The sequence below is a fragment of the Manis javanica genome, chromosome 3 (genome assembly GCF_040802235.1).
Source record: "Manis javanica isolate MJ-LG chromosome 3, MJ_LKY, whole genome shotgun sequence".
Lineage (NCBI taxonomy): Eukaryota > Metazoa > Chordata > Mammalia > Pholidota > Manidae > Manis > Manis javanica.
The window spans coordinates 118,988,285-119,005,739 of record NC_133158.1 but is presented as its reverse complement, the minus strand read 5'-3'; the positions used below and the strand labels follow the sequence as shown (position 1 = coordinate 119,005,739).

At 42.5% G+C, this 17,455-nt stretch overlaps 1 protein-coding gene across 22 annotated transcripts in view; it reads left to right on the top strand.

Annotated features, from left to right (window-relative positions):
• LPP (LIM domain containing preferred translocation partner in lipoma) overlaps window positions 1-17,455 on the top strand; it is a 628,839-nt gene that overhangs the window by 79,417 nt on the left and 531,967 nt on the right. For 3 of the 22 annotated variants that reach the window (XM_073231935.1, XM_073231937.1, XM_073231940.1), the window contains one exon: window positions 630-724. The exons of 18 other annotated variants lie outside the window; for them this stretch is intronic. The gene's annotated coding sequence lies outside the window, so the exon portion shown is untranslated. Of the gene's footprint in view, window positions 1-629; window positions 725-9,885; window positions 15,019-17,455 lie in introns of those variants that run through there. One more of the 22 variants, XM_073231933.1, reaches the window with a different exon arrangement.

The following is a 17,455-nucleotide window of genomic DNA, read 5'->3' as shown; positions in this document are numbered from 1 at the left end:
TTTAATTTTTTTATTGTAAATGATTTCAAATATAAAAAAGTTGCAAGAATAAGAATAGGCCCATTAATACCTATATGCTGCCATCAGATTCATCTATTATTAACATTTTTATCTCATTGGTATACCTTTCTCTCTCTTTATTATGTGTAATATATATATCATATATAATTATATGTATAATATGTTATATGTAATATAATTATAACATAGATAACATACATACTTTCTCTATAGTTTTGGAGAATAAATTGCATACATCATAATATATCTGCCTCTACCCCTATGTACATATGTATTTCCTAATAATAAAGAACACCTCTTCATATTCACACTATAGTTACCCACTTCAGTACACTTAACACTGATTAAGGACTTTACTGTCTGTACTCCTGTTTTGTCAATTTGCCCAGTTGCGGCTTGATAGAATCTCCCCACTAGTAGAAAAGCCAGCTTTGGGCCAGGTGGCACATTTTGTTGTCATATCTCTTTAGTCTCTTTTTAATTTAGAACATTTCCATAGCCTTTCTTTGTCTGTTATGGCATTGACAATTTGGAAGAATTCAGTGCCCCCTTTTTAAGAAACATAATGTTCCTCAATTTGTGTCAGTCAGTTGTTTCTTGATGTTTAGATTCAACTATGTGTTCCCTGCTGAAATTCTGAAGATGTGACATGTTCTCCTCAGAACTTAGTTTGGAGGCTCAAGATATTGATCACCTGATCAAGGTATTGTTCAGTTTCTTCACTATATAATTACTATTTTTTCCTTTTGCAGTTATTAAGCAGTCTCTGAGAAGGTCCTTTAGTCTTGTGTCCTGTCAAAAATTTCCCCCAAATTCTTGTCTAAACCAACCTTTACTATGATAGTTGCAAAAATTTTAAGTTCCCATTTTTAGCACTACCTTCACACTTGTCATTCATCATTCTACATTCTATTCTAAGCAAGAGTCCCTCTCTTCTCTTTTATACAGCTGATCTATACTTGGACAGTTGAGTAGTTTCCTGCAATGAATAATATTATGCATATTTATTTTCATATCATTGGAGGTATATCTTCAAGCTGTATTCTTTGAAATGGGAATGCCATGTTGAGGGCAAATATTTTGTTAGGTAGAAAGGGCCAGATTCATCTCCAGGTGGGTCTCCCACCACCATCCTCAGCCACAGAGTGTATTGTCAGGCTTGTGAATTTTTGCCAATGCAATGGGTGAGAAGAAATATCCTGATGTAGTTTTAATTTGTGTATGTCCTATTATGAATGAAGTTAAACATTTTTTGTATGTTTGTTAATTTTATGAATTCCATTTTTGGGACTTGTCTGATCATGTCTTTTGCCCATTTTTTCCAATTAGATTTTTGCTTTTTTTCTCAAAAATGTTTTTGTAAATTAGCTCTTAATCTGCAAAATATATTATGAGCATTTTCTCCCAATTTGCTATTTGTCTTTTGACTTTGCTTCCAGTGTTTTTTTTTTTTTTGTCATGCAGAAGTTTTTTATTTATACAGACATGTTTAACAGTCTTTCTTTTATCGGGTCTGTCCTTTGATCATAGTTAGAAAGCATTTGGCAGCACCCAGATTCACTCGTGTTATCTTGCAGTGACTGTCTCATTTCATTTTTCACATTTAGAGCTCTGATTCATTTGCAGTTTATTCTTGTGTATGATATGATGAATAGATCTAATTTTATCTTTATCCAAATGGCTATCTAGTGTCCTGATGCCATTTAGCAAGAAAATTCTTTGTTACTGTGTTTTGAAATTGGTGGTTACTTTTTAACCTACCCCAGGACTACATGTAAAGGAGAATGTTGATGGTGATCTGTGGAGCAGGGTGGTCAGAGGAAATCGAGGTTCTGGCTAGACAATAACTGTGACCAGATCAGAACCTGCATCTCCTGACTTTGAATTGAGAACTCTTTACCTTTCACGCGGCCATCTTTCTGATTCATGTCTCTGAAGTGATTAACATATTTATTGAAAGGTTAAGACAAAAGAAGGGTTTAGGCATTATCCATGCTTGCTTTCTTCTCAGTAATACCTATAACCACTTCTCCCTGTAATAGATCAAGAACTTGGCTGCATACTTTTGTGTGAGCACCTGTGACTGTGTCTGTTGTCTCTAGCACCTGGTCACATGCTGATCACTGTGCCCTCTTCTGCCAAGTGCCTGTGCTGCAGTGGGGCCTCTGCTTGTAGTCCTTGGCCACTTGGGGTGAAGAGTGGGCTCCAGAGATTTTGGAGCTTGAGGGGGCTAGCTTTAAGATTCATAATTCTCTGCCAAGTTGGAAAATATACCAAAGTCTCTTTCTCCTAGATTTTAAGGAATGAAGAATTCTAAATAAAAAGTTTGCATACCTTCAGGAATCAAACTTAAAAGTTTGTTGATATTTATAGAAAGCATAATAAACTGTCCTGTCTTTTTAAAAAGAGCTCACTTGAGGATAATTTAATATTGATGGCATAGCCATCATTGTGCGTTTTTGTAAGCTTTTACTCAGTGTTAGTTTTCTCTTATCTGGTGATAAGTATTCTATGAGAAGGAGAATTTTTATGCTCAAACATGTTTATAAAATGCCAGTCATGCAAATTGAGAAATGTTCCTTTGCTGTAGGACTTCTCAGAGCATGTAGTATGAATTTATCAAATTTATCTGGTCAGGGGCAACAATTCACCACCCCCCATTCCCTAAATCCACTAACAGTGTTGATAATTGGATCTGCACAGTCAAGTTTATTAGGGCTGCAGTACCATATCACATAGTACCAGGATTCCACAGCTGCATTTTTTACTTTTATTATTTACTCCGAAATTCTTCTGAAGTTATGCTCTGTGAAGGCAGAGACTGTGATTATTTTATTTCTTATTGTAGTACAAACACCTAGCACACTGTCTGGCCTACAACATGTGTTCATTAAATATTTCTGAGCTTGAAGTTGTCAGCTCTCTACTTGTTGCAGCATTTCTGGTGTGATCCCCCTTCCAAATGTGTATGTTTTTAATAGTTTACTGCTTTTTAGTCTAGACAGCAGATAAATGTATTTGTAAAGAATTATGTTATAACTTCCTGGTCGCTCTAGAGGTGAAAAATTTAATCATAAATCATGATTAAACAAATGATGTAATCATTGCTGCTTGTTACCCATGAATAGATACGTAACATTGCCCCTGGGACAAGCAGTTCATTCATAAGCCAATGCCTGCAGTTGGGAGCTCTGACCTTTTACTTTTCCAGTTTAGGACTGGAAACCACTGTTGGTTTTCTCTGTCCTGTGCATCGTCTGTGTTTGAATAGCTTTTCTGGTCAGCAGCCACTCTGATCTACTCCAGCTTCAGCTGCTCTGAAAGATGACTGCCTGTCTCATGGAGCTTATCCAGTCTTTCCTAAAGGCCCTCCCATCCCAATCAGGATCCCACAAAAGATCCCATATCTTAGGTTAGTTACTATCTGCCATACATGTGTGCTTAGGCCCACATGTGTGCAGGCACATGCGTGTTCACACACTCACATACACATCTTCTGAGTGAGGGGTTGGGATGTCAAATATCTAGATTTAATACAGGTACTCTTTGGGAGTTCAGATTTCTGAGGCTATTAGTGTGCTCTATTTATTTTCAACATTTTATTGGTGTTCTTTTTGAATACTCAAATAATTAACTTTCATTGTAGAAAATTTGGACAACACAAAGTATAAGGAAGAACCTAGATTACCTGTAATCCTATCACCCCCAAAATACCTTAGTGTGAATAATGTTCCATCGTGTGTGTCTGTGTGTGTGTGTGTGTGTGTGTGTGCGCTATAGACCGCTGTTCTGGAGCTTGCTTTTTATATCAGTCCTCCATTGTTAAACATCAAAAAGAGTATTTATAATATTTATTACAACATTTAGCAGTTAACCTTTACTGAGTGCCTACAAGGCAAATCATTGTGCTGCATGAGTCAGTGATCATACCTTAATTCACCTTTGTCCTTCCAGGGACTTACTCAGGCCATGTGGGCACCTGGTATTTGCCTCAGTAAGTGCTTGATGAGATTAAGTGAATAGACATTAAACTAGAATTGGATCTGCCCACCTGTTCTTAAGAAGTTAAACTCTACAGATGATGTATTCCCAAACTACTGAAGAAGGTGAGAGCCAGAACAGACGAAGCTGCCCTTATAAGGATAGGGAGAGTTCAGGAAGATTTTCCCAGTTCAGTAGGTGTTACCTATGGTGATTTGGAAGTGCCTGCCAGTTAGGAGACAGGGTCCCACTTTATTGTGCGGTCAGCACGTTTGCATGTGGCCCTTATTTGGCACTTGGAATTCTCCACTCTCCCTTTTAAAAGAGCAAACCAGAGATTCCGAAGTGGGATGGGAGGAAATTGGCTTGCCCTAGTCAGTGGCATCAGGCAGCCTGGGATCAACTCAGTGCCACTTTGGTACATGCCTGGGAACAAGAGCCTTGCATTTATTGGCTTGCCAGTGTCTGTGCTCTTCCCTGGGTGCTCTGGAAATAGGATTGGCTATCAGAGGCCTTTCATGGTGAAGGAAACTCAGAGCAGAGGGTTGGAAGGAACAGAGGAGGATATTACCTGTCCACAAGCATCTTCCTCTTTGGGGCACCAGTAAGCTGTTTGCAGCAGACACCGTGGGTAAAATTCCTTCAGTGCTTCAATGCCTTTCCTCAGGTGAAAGATGTGGCATGTGTAGCTGAGTGATTAAAAATTGCCCAGGGAAACGGTTACAGAAGGGTCAGCGCCTTCCTGCCAGCTGGACTTCTAGGCCTCTGGAGGCCTTATATCTCTCTGCCACACTCACCTGTCACAGCACAGAGTCTCTGTCCTCTATGTAGTGCTGTATAAATGTAGATAAACCCTCCCATCACACTTATTTCTACCTCCTGCCAGGCAAGTTATAACGTGTTTTAGTGGCTTACATAAATGTTATTCCTGTCACGGTTTCTGGAGAAAGTTCCTTGTAGCCTTGATGGAGATGTGAAAGCATCTTGGTTGCTTCAGCGATGAGGTTATGAACCATTTCATAGGGCAGGTTGCTTCTCTACTTGACTGAGCTCACCCACCGGGTGTGTGGATTCATCTTGGGAAAGGAGCAGAGATGATAGGGAACGCAGTATCCACGGCCAGGGACTCTCATCGCTGCTCTCACGAGATGCTTCATATAATCTTCCCAAAACCACTTAAACTAAGAATGCTAACCCCTTTTACAGATGAGGAAACTGAGGCTCAGAGTCTTTGTTAGTCGCCCAGGTCACAGAGTGCTTGTAGCCACAGAACTAAGTTTGAAGACCAGGCCTGGAAAGCTATGAACATAGGGGTCTTTCCTGTGTACCCTGCCGCCTGACTCATCATTTCAGAGCGTTGCTCTTTCCCTGATCTTGTCATAGATTCCAGCCTCCATTTGGGGTTTGAATGTTCTATTCTTTGAAGCCTTTCCTGAAACCTGACACACATACTCCCTGTACAGACCTCTGTGAATACCATAATGGTTAGTTCCATTTATAACATTAAAAATAATGACTATTGAGAACTGTTTTTAAGTTTTAGTTATTTAATTTTACTTAAGGCCATGAATCTTTGCAGAAAGGGCCAATACAATAATTTTTTGACTTTGTGAAGATAAATTAAAAGTAGAATGCCAGATTTGTCCTTTCATCATCGCATGATCAGGAAAATCTCCACCATCATGTAAAGAAACATCAATGATAAATTATCTTCAACACAATGACATTTCATATTTCTCCCTGTTTTGAGGAAATTCATATGATGATGGTAATAGATTGCAGCCTCAGCTTTGGCTTAATATTGATTTTAACACTCAGCTATTTGGCATATAGCCCAGATGGGTAATGGGTACAAATCTTCTATCTGGATTTTTCAGTTTAACAGTATGGTACCTATCTCAGGCATGAATGGCGTGAGAGTAGTTTTGTGGGGAGTTAACACTGGAGAAAGCAGACCATTTAGCGGCTCTAGATTCTGGTCTTTTCAGTCATTATTCAAGCATTCTTGCATCCCAGAACATGTGAGGGTGCCAGATAGTGGTGGACCCTGGGCATCTGACCCCGTCTCTGTCCCAGTGCTCAAAATCCCACGGACAGGGGTTTCAGTTCTGGCTCTAGAGCTGTGCCTGGCACACACATAGTAGCTTTCAAGAGTGTTGGTAAACTCAGCAATGAGGGTTGCATTTATAGTTTTACTCTGACTGCTAATGACTGCGAAGTTTAATTAAGACTGACCATGGTCTTGAGGATGGATGTGTTCCTGATGTGCCATGTGGCCCCAGTGAGCTTTGCTTACCTCTCTTCCCTGCACGGTGAGGATGATATAGTCGTGTCACTTCCAGAGACCTATCAGCTTTGCCATTGTGTTGCGTGGTAAGAGCTGAAGGAGGAAAGGCAAGACCTACCGGCTGCTGAAGTCCAAGCTGGGTTGTATCTGCTGAGGGGCATGATGGAGAGCACTAAGTGGACATCTGGGCTTAAACAGGCTGGCTTTCAGTTGACCTTGGAAGTGTAAATAATACTTCTTCCTGGTTTATGTGATATGAAATTGGTTGTCTACCACATTTCTCATTTTTGTCTCCAATTCATGATATGGTCATGAAATGTAATTTGTAGGCAATTTAACATTGGTTTATTTGCTCAATAATAATAATAATGATGATGTATTTTCCATCATTTACTGAGCACCTAGCCTGTGCTAGACTATATACACACATCATTCCTAACCTTAAAAGAAAAACAAGATGCAAAGCATTTATTTCTAACTCCCATTTTGCAGATAAGGAAGCTTAGGTTCAGAGAGATTTGAGGACTTGCTTGAGTTCATTTAGAAAAGGGCAGAGCCAGCATTTGCCTGATTACAAAGCCTGTACCCTCCTTACATGCCCACACTGTCTTGGCATTGAAGGCTCAAGACTGAGATCCATGTGCTACTCTTTCCCCTGTCCTCCTAAAGTGGTGGTAGAACTTTGCATGGGCCAGTCTGGCTCCTACTGCCTTGGTGTCCCTGACATAAATGCTCTGATGTGGACATGATTATGTGATGCTGAAGACACTCCCATGGCCTCTGCTGACAGGCCCAAGGGAACCTGACACTCTCCTATGAAGAGCCTCACCCTGGACTCATCAGCCAGAGAAAAGAGGCTTTGAAAAGGACCTAGTGTCTGGTTAGGGATTTCTGTGAAGCTTGAGCTGGTCAGTTACTTCTTCTTATTTATTTGATGTCTTGCTTTCTTGCGAGCATTTTGTCCAAACTTCCAGCAGTGACTCTGGCTGCATGTTAAAATCACCCTGGGAGCTTCTTAATAACTGTGGAGAGTAGCCACTCCAGGTATTCTGATTTCGGTGGCTGGGGTGGGGATCTGAGTCCTTTAAAAGATAAGTACTCCAGGGGATTCTAAAGTCTAGCCAGGGAGGAGAGCCCCTGCTCTAGGCACAGAAAAACTTTCTCATTCTTTAGTTGTTGTGGTCTCCTTTTTGATCTGACCCCTGTGAATTCTCAAACTTACTATGTTTTTCTGTTGAGAGGCAGAATTTGCTCATCAAAAGCATTCATGCTTTTCTGAGTTGGCTTAGGGCATGGAATGGACACAGATGCTGAATTTAGTGGCCCCACAGGAGAGGAAGGAGCCACTTTGAGTTGGAACATTGGGAATAAGCCAAAGAGAGAGCCATGACTTCTGCCATCTTCCCTCCTAACTCATCTCCCACCCCCACTGGGTTTCAGCACTGATGGGTGTATACTCTAGTTTGTGGGGTGTTCACAATCACTTCTAATGATTTTACTCCAGAACACACCATGGTTTACCTACACTAGCTTGGATATTTGTCCTCTCTTTACTTTTTGTTCATTAATTTAATTTATTACTGCATCTAAAAGAATGGCTCCAGTTGAAGTCATCAGTGTGCCACCCAGTATGCATACAGAGAGGCACACCTGCTTGCTCAGGTGCAAGAACACCCTGCCTCCCCTGGCTGGCACACAGTGTTTTCTCCACCATCCCATGCAAGTCTTATGCTCCAGTATTAAGGCCTCTCTTTACTGTTCCAGGGCTCCAGCCCACTGAACTGTTCCCTGGACCACAGCCTGCCCCATCCCTTCCTTTGTTCCTGTGCCTCATCCTGCAGAAACCTTAACTCTGCCCTGAAGTCGTCCCTCATCCCGGTAGCTAGAAATAACATTTCCTTTCCTAGAACCCCCATACTGTTTTGAGAGGGAACGCTTTTAGAACTTATCACATTGACCTCGAGCTATTCTTATATGTGTGTATATAAATCTATCCCTTCTGTAAGCTTCTGCAGGGTGGGGCAGACTCTTAATTTTGGTGTCTCCTGCTGTGCCAAGAATATTGGCGGCATTCCCTAAATGTTTTTTGAATAAATGCATTCCTTTTAGTTCAACTCAGCAGTTGTCCAAAATTAACCTCATGAAATGTTGGTAGCTTTGGTGAACATTTGGAGAGGTGTACTGTGATACAGTGAAATCCGGTGACCTAGTTACAGAAGATCCCCTGCAGGCTCACTGTGAGGAAGGCTCCTGTTTAAACTCTGTGAAAGGAAAGCCTGGCTTATTTGTGGTGGTGGCTGTTGGCATATCTTTTAAAATGACCCCTCCTTTTTTTTAAGTATTAAAGCAGTGCATTCTCCTGTAGAAGATCCCGAAAATGTAGATGAGGATTAAAGAAGAAGATGAGAACCATTAAAGAAGAAGATGAGAACCACTTCTTTTTCCTCCAGCTATTACTAATAAAATCTGTCCTGTGTTCACAGTACATGATAAAATGAGGTGTCTTGTGCTTGGTGAAAGGAATTTGCTTCTTTGTATTTTTAATGACTGGTGGCAAGGCCAGTATGTCCAGGGGTACACTGTTTTTATATCATCGTCATCATCACCATCAACATTGAAGCTAAACCCAATAGATATTGTCGCTATTGCTCCAGCCCCATGGAGGACGTCATGAGCCACACCATTAAGCACCTTATATTTATTACACAGCACTTGTAGTCTTTTTTTTTTAGCAGCTGTGCCTCAACAGCAGCTGTGTGAGGGAAGCTACATTGCAGCAGAGATCCCTGGAGCCCAGGTTGACAAAGACAGTGCTTCTGGAATAGGGGGTGGGGAATGCGAGGGGTCCAGGTAGCAGGCGTGACTAGGGCGGTGAGAGGCAGGGACTTGGAGACACCTGCTTGCTTCCCTATGGAAGACGTCCTGAAGCCTGCAGCAGTCACACCTCAGCCTCTGCTGTCCTCAGAGAAATTTTCACCACATAGTCATGGATTTCAACTAATTAGGGAAAAAAAAGGGGAGCAGTGATTTTTAAAAATTTATTTTATTTTATTTACTTATTTATTTATTTATTTATTTTTATGTTTTTTTTGGTATCATTAGTCTACAGTTACATGAGGAACATTATGTTTACTAGACTCCCCCTATCACCAAGTCCCCCCCACATACCCCATTACAGTCGCTGTCCATCAGTGTAGTAAGATGCTGTAGAATCACTACTTGTCTTCTCTGTGTTGTACAGCCCTCCCCGTGCCCCCCCCCTGCCACATTATTCATGCTAATCATGGGGGAGCAGTGATTTTGAAAGAATTAGGGACCGCCTCCCACACTGTATTATGTATTTATGGGATATGGTAGGACAGGCAGCAAGATCTATTTAGAAAACATGTCAGGGCATGTGCATGGGGCTGATGGGTGAGTTTTTATTTTTGCCTCTTCTTTTTAGATTTTATCTTGTTCTCTTATTTTTAAATTGTTTTTTAAAATGTTTTCCAAACACAAAGAGAATTTGGACAATGTAGAAAAGTGCAGAGAAGACAATAAAAATAAAAGTCCCCAAATTCATTCTTCAATGCTAATCAAAAGTTTAGGAAAATAGCTCATGTTATAAATTTAGAATGTGTAGGAAAGTATAAAAAACAAAGAAAATCACCTGTAATCTCATACTTTATAGGTAAGTATTACGATATTTTATTTGTGGAAGTGTGTTTTGCTATGTGACTCCAGGTTTTTTGCTTGAACTTACCCTCCAAAGCGGTTCTCAGCTCTACTCTATGTAATGTTTAAAGGAGTCACAGGAAAAAATAATTCTGTCTCAGCCCAAATGCACTTGTATCTGTTTTGACACCTCTCTCCCCACCACATACGCACAGACAGTCACACACAGGGGAACAGTCACTCTAGTTGAGAACCAACCTCTCATTTTACAGATAGAAAAACTGAGGCCTAGGACTTGACCAAGATCATGTTAAAAATAAAGTGGCAATCAACACCGAAACCCAGGTCTCCTGAATTGTGGTCCAGGCTTTTCTCTCTGCGCTGCAGTGAGACCTCCTTAGTAGGTCATAGAAGTGATGCTGGGGTTCTTGTTTGCAGAGCCGAAGAATGAGCTTCACAAACAGTCAAGGTAGGAAAGCAAGGTACAGGCTTTTATTTAGAGATACAGTGAAAGGATAGAGCTCCTGGCTCATGCCAGGAGGGGACAAAAGAGTCCCTAGAGTGCTGCAATATCTAGGGGGTTTTATAGGCAGTTGAGGATTTTTCGAGAACATGAAAAAAACTTAGGGGTGTGGATTTGTTAAGTGGTCTCTGAATATTTAGAATTAACTAAACACAAGCAAATTCTTCTGATGATTTCTCCCTGAGATACCAGCATGTTGGTCTGGGGGCATATGAAACAAGGCCACCTGCTCAGTCCCCAAAGTGGGCCGAGGTATTGTTTGCTAAAGAGTAAGTTAAGAATTTTTAACTTCTTAACTTCTTGGGTATTAAAATGCAATCTTATTTTTAAGGTGGAATCCTTCCTGCCTTTTACTGTGTTGTTTATGCCTGGGATTACTTGCTAAATTAGTTGCCCAGTTTGTAAAATCACTTCATCAGATCTGAAGGAGGAAAGACAGCACATAGGCCTGGGCCTTTTAGTATGCTAAAGAGAACTTTACACATGATTATAAATGGTTAGCATAATAAAACATGTGCTACTCTTCTTTATCCGGGGAACATTAACTGATTTCACTGAAGAATGACTAGAGCTCAATGTTTAACAGAGTTTTAGCAAGGGGGTTTCCTTGCATGTAGTTACATTGCTCTGATTGCAAATATCCCACCCTGCCCCCTCCGGAGGCCCTCATCCTACTCTGACTCAGTCCCCGGTCCCTGTCTCAGAAGCAGTGGTAGAGAGAGAAAAGGAAAAACATGTCAGTTCTAAAGAGTGCAGTTTTTTCCTCCTGAGTCCTTAACTGAGCTATTTTTGTGACTATTCAGTACATATACAATGCTGTGTCTCTGAGTGTTCCCGCTAGACTAAGAGGCCATTCGCCACCGACTGCAGCCATGCTGTTCCTTCGTGGAATTCATGGCCCGAAAACCAGATGGGACCAGACTATTCCAATATAAAAATCACATTTCAGGGTTTGAGTGTACTCAGAAAAAACAAATACTGTGTATCCTGTTGGACTGTGTACATAATAATGACAGTGATTTATGGATGTGTGATTGGCTGGAGGTGACCAGGGGTGATGCTGCCGTTGATTCATCTCTTAGCCTCTGGTCTCTTAAGTTCTGCTAAGTCTGATACACAAATGCAAATGATTTGTTCTCCCTAAATGTGACCCTATTACTCTAGTTCCCCAGACTTTCAGTTGTTTTCTTTGAATGTGGCAAAAAGCATGGGCCCCTCTGTCTGGCATTAAAGGCTCTCTCTGATCTGTCACGCAGATGGGGATGTAATATGGAGATGTAGTCAGGTAGCAGAGCCCCCTTTGTAGCCCGACTGCCCTCCACCATTAGCACTCTTCCCTGGGGGAGGGCGTACTGCACCTTCCAAGGCTTCCATTTCCTCCTGTGTTAAATGGAAATAGGGTTGTTATGGGGATTAAATGAGTTGGTGTTTGTAAAGGCTGACTGTTGATTAGGTCATAATCCATCACATAGCAAGTGCTTTATTAGTTTATTAAACAAACACCTTTGCAGCTCCTCTACCAATAGCATTGCCCTTTGCACTAGACTTCTGGTCATTCCTGAGATGGTCCTTTCGTTTTTCTGCCTCTCTACAGCTATGACCTTCACCTTTGAAGGGTTGGCTCTCTCATTTCTGCCTGTCCAATTCTTACCCTTTTAAGTCCAGCCTCAAATGCATCTCATCCGTTTCTTTCTTCATTCATGCACATGTTCATTTTTCCTTTAACAGATTTTTAAAAAGGGTCTACTGTGTTCCAGGTGCATTATCCAGGAGGGCTTCCGTGGTTCCCCGGGCTGGGGTATTGATCTCACATGCCTCTCTTATGACCTATTGCCGTCAACTATGCCTTATGTTTTCTGATGGGCTTGCTTTATCACGAGAGTATTAAGTCTTTGAGAGTTGGATGGTTATTAGTAGGGGCTTATTGAATTTATTTAAAATGAATAAATGACTGACTGAATGTGGGTGTTTGTTACCTTCTAATAAATAAAACAGGGCAGTGTATTGTGTTGGTGACAGAATGAGAGAGGGAGGGAGAGAGAAAGGGAGACAGATTGAGTGACTGATTTTGAATGGGAGGAGGGATAAACTGGGTCTGGTCTGAGGGCAAGGAACCACCTACAAGTTGACAAAAGGTAAGAGGACAAGATAAGAGGCAAGCTGCAGAAGTGGAGAAGCAGGATGAGAGAGCAGGTGATTCTCTGAACCATAAATCATTTGCTCCAAGAAATGGTTTTCCTTAAGTGGTATAAAATGTGAAGTGAATTGGGTCTCACTTTTGCTTTCCTTCCTTAGGAGGTTGGAACTGACTTTTAAAATGAGTTTGGGGGAGTGAGGTTGGGTTTGGAGAAGGAAAGTGAAAATTGTTTTCTGGAGTTCTCTCTGCCAAGGAAGTCTCTGGAGAGAACTTTTAGAAGGAAGGCCTGCCAAAGCCAACCAGCAACTTGCTGGCCAGCTCGCTTCTGCTGCTCTCACTGCCTGGTCACTCTCCCAGCCCTGGTTGCCACCTGCAAACACCTCTTTCATTCTTTCAACCGTTCCCTTTCCCTTCTCCCTCCCTTCTGCTATTTCTTTCTCTTTCCTTCTTTCTTTCTTTCCTCCCTCCCTCCCTCCCTTGTCTCTCTCTCTCTCCTTCCCTGTATCACTAGCAGGAAGCTGGGAAAAACAAAACAAACCACAAAGCAAGCAGATGATTTAAACATACAACTATTTGCCAGGTTATAAAAATGATGTGTTATAGATTTATTTACCTGATCACCTCATCTGTTTTCCTCTGGCAGCATCCCCTCCTGCCACCCCTCCTCATTTAGTCTCCCAAACTTCCACCCACTTTATGACCCAGCGCAGGGGAGGAGACTAAACGCAGGGGATTTGGGGAGGGAGGAGGAGGGAGGAGCAAGGGCAGCTTTCAAGCATGGGCTTTAGAGGTTTAACATGAGCCAATTCCTGGCCTTTTGCTTCCGAAGGTTTTCCAACGGATTTTTTTGCTTCTCTCGAGTTTCCTGTGACAGATGCTTTGCTGTGGAAGGCACAGAGGTTCAATGATGAAATGCACTGACTCAGTGTTTGCTGTATGTAGGCCTCAAACCACTTTGGGGGATTTCGAGATAGAAAGAGAGGACCTCTGACTGCAAAGAGCTCAGTGTTGCTGTGTGTGAGAGCACGCTGTGGGTGCTCTGGGGAGACTGGTTTCTGGGGAGAGATGTTGGGCCAGGGAGTCGGCTGATAGGCTTGCCAACAACTGACGAGTTCCTGGAGGCAGGCTTTAACGCGAGGGATGCTGAGGTGATGGGCATGGGGAAGGCTGCCACTGAGGAAGTCTTCACTGTAGGGTGGTAGTGCTCTAGGCCTTGAAAAATAGCTAGGATTTTCATTAGCAAGGAAAAGAGAGATGAGTCTTCAAGTTAGAGGGAAGCGCAGAGGGGTGAGAATGTACCGAGGAAGGGGGGTGGCTGGCCCAGGCTGGAAGGTGCATGTCGGTGAGGCATCTGTATCCAATCAAAGAAGTTTTAAATGGCCCCCTGTTGGGTCTGGGGTGTTTTTCTGTAAGCAGTGAAGCTGTAAGGGTTTCGGAAAGAGCTGTGATAAAATTACTGTCGGGGGGGAGGTGGTGTTTTGCTTTTACTTTTTAAATTTTCAAGTCTTTTCAGGAACTGTTAGGCAACCTTCACTTGGGAAGTGTGCACTGTCTGTCTTGTTAGGCCTTTTTTGGTCTCTCGGCCTGGCTCGGCCCCTTTTGATAATGACTCGCGGCCGTGCTGGCTCCCGTGGCTGTTGTGGTCTCTGAGCAGACCCCACGCCTGCTCTGCACTGACTCCCATCCTGTCCTCCCCCATTTTCTTCTTCCTCCTCCTCCCCGGTTACCACCGCCATGGGCAGCAGCCGTGCTGCTTCCCTAAAATAAATAAACCAGCCGCTCCAAAAGGTTCCAGGCACATTAGTCACATATCCCAGAAGTTTAATACAGAATTATTTTGACAGCGAGAACAAGAAGTGTTTTCTAGTTGAACGCACAGAACTTGCTTATTCCAACTGGGCTTTCTGCCGCACAGACAGATGATATGTTTTTTAGATGGATCGGCCACGGAGCAGCCTGCGTCTCTTCCCTTGGATACATGACAAATGCTCACTACCAAAAGTGGTGGGGGAAAGAAAGATGCGACACGAGAGCCAGCGAGAGAGCCAGCGCACGCGCAAGACGAATGAAATCACATCCTTGCTGTGAACATGACTTTCTCCCTAATAACTTCAATAGGCCCCTGAGAGAGTTCTCTGTGTTTATGTATTCATTTGGCTACCTCTGGAGCTGTGAAGACTTTTTTCAACCTAGGCTCATGCATGTTCTGAAAGATGAGTTCAGATCGCATTACTGCAGTGCGGTGGCTCTCCAACATTCCAGTTGAATAGCTCTTCCAGAAGTATTTCTTGACTCACTTATTTAGCACTTCCAATGCTGTTACGAAGCAGACTGCAGAGCCTCCCCGTGCTTCCACCAGACTACTTTGGGCTGATGTGGCTATCTGATCCCTATCTGGCACGGAAGAGGAAGGTATGAAAAGCTGAAGTCCATTGTCGCCAGAGAGGGATTTTTACCTGAGGTGCCAGAGTACTATCAGAGGGTCAGAGAAAGAATAAAAGTGTATGCGCTCCTCCTAACAGCTCTTGCCCTTTTCCCTCAGGGGCCCACCGCTAAGCAGGGAGACCTTTTTTCTGGGACAGGTCCTTTGGGTGTGACACCTCAGAGCAGAGTGTGGAGGAGAGAAGCTAAAGAAGGTCCACACCAGGACCTTCTGGCTCCTGTGGTCCCTCGCTTCTCACTTTTCAAATCTTTCTAGAGATTTCCAGCCTTGTGAGGAGCTGGGCTGACTGGTCTAATTGCAGTCTGTGATCTCTGAAGCTTTCTTAATCTCCTCTGTTTGTTTCTCATTAGCGCCTCGTTCCCAGGCCTTCCTCCAGGAAACCTCTGTGCGCTCCAGGCATTGACTGGCTCTGTGACCTTGGACAGCAGACTCTCTGGGCCTAGGTGTCTTCTTTTTTATTCCTTTCATTAAACTCCTGAACTATAATGTGAAATCCCAGAGTATAAAATAACCAAAGTGTAGTTGTATGGTAGTGCTATTGTTAAATGGTGGATGATCCAGTAGGCTTCCACCCACGGCCGAGTTACCTTCCAGAACTCTGCCTCTGTGGAACTCACTTGGAAAACCATTGTCCTGGAGGTGCTTCATGACGGCTGGTGCTGATCGCTGGTACATGGTGATGGTACTGCCTTCTTTAAGCTTTCTGCCTCCTTGTACACTTGTCATGGTTTAGAAACTGTCACCTGGACAGATGGGGAAGACGGGCCCAATGGGGAAGATGGGCCCAATGAGGGACTTGCTGGTTTCCTCACACTGGCTCTGAAACTCCATGTGATGAAGGCCTTTTAGCTTGACCACTTCAGGTGATTCTTCTCAGGTGTTTGTGAGCCCCCAGGCCTCTGTAGGCTTCCCACCTGTGCCTGGACTAGAGTCTGGACACCCAGTGGATAGCACTTCATTAGTGTTCTTCACACTCTGCTGAGAGTGGTCTCAGTAAATTTTTGCCACCATTGTTGGGGTTTCGGGTCTACAACCTCTGTCTCAGGACCATTTATGAGAGGAGTAAATTGGCCTTCAAGCTATTTGTAAGGCAACCACTTTTTTTTTTTTTTTAAGTGCTGGGTTTGCTTTTTAGGAGGAAAGTAAAGCATGGGCCATCTCTCATTCCTCCACTGATACATATGCAGCAGCTACATGTATATAACACTCTTTTATACCCCAAAGAAGGTCCTGACCTTTATGATAATACTTTACAGTTTTGCACCTTGAAGTAGTTTCTAAAGCTTTTTCAGTTTCTTAGCTTTTTCCAGCTAAGATCTAATTTGAGCCTTACAATAATCCTGGGCAAAGGAGACTCAGTGAGATAATACATGTATAATCAAAGCCCCACCATTCATAGGTAGGTTGAGAATTGCAGGGAATTTGAATTTTAACCTCAGGTTCCCTGACTCGTGCCATTGTACTAACCCATTCATTCTCCATGGTCCAGGAATTGTGAATGAACATGGCTGTGAACAGGTACTGTTTGTAAGAGCTTATTTATATGTCAAACACTACTACTAGGTAGACACTTGATAAAAAGCCCATTTACTCAACTGCTTTATAAAGTAGAAATGATTATGTCCAGTTTGCAGATGAACCACTAGAGATATTGAGAGGGTAGGTGACATGCTCAAGGCTCTACTTTGTGGATTTGATGGACCTCATATTTTGATGAGGACTGCCTGCCTCCTGAGGCTCTTCAAGTATAGGATGTGATCCCTGCTAAGGAGACACAAGTGCACTCTTGAAAATAACAAAGCTAGTCTGCGGGCAACCACATGCTACGGTGCATGCTGCATACTGTTCCGGATTACCAGGTGGCAGTTTTCTCTCTTTGTTCTTAGCAGTCATAATGTCTTCAACTTTATGCAGCCCCTTTCCTTTCTTTTTGGTTTTCTGTGCTCCATGTTTGAAATTATGAGTCCTCCATCCTACTGAACTAGGTGCAGCTGGGCCAGTCATTTCTATTCCTGGGGCCTCGGTTTCACTCCCTTTCAAAATAACTATCCTTTCCTGCTCTGATTATTCTAAGTTTCACATGTCTAGGGAATGTGTTTATTGAATTCTCTGTATAATTCCTTTCAAAATATTTTTTGGAATTATGGATACTTAAATTCTTGTTTTAAATTAGAATGACAAGTGCAGGTTATCCCTGTTTTCAAAAAGATTTTCTGCTTCTGCAATGCAATTTGCAAAAGTTTGAAAGTCAGATACCACATGAAGAGGTAAATAAGTCATATCAAGAAAGATGAATGCCTAATACATGTTCTGATTGGCAGCTGGTTGTGTCTTGCTTTTTCAGTGTCACTTTTATCTAATTCTTGCTTAGAACAACTTTCACCTAGAACAACGCTACCCCCTACA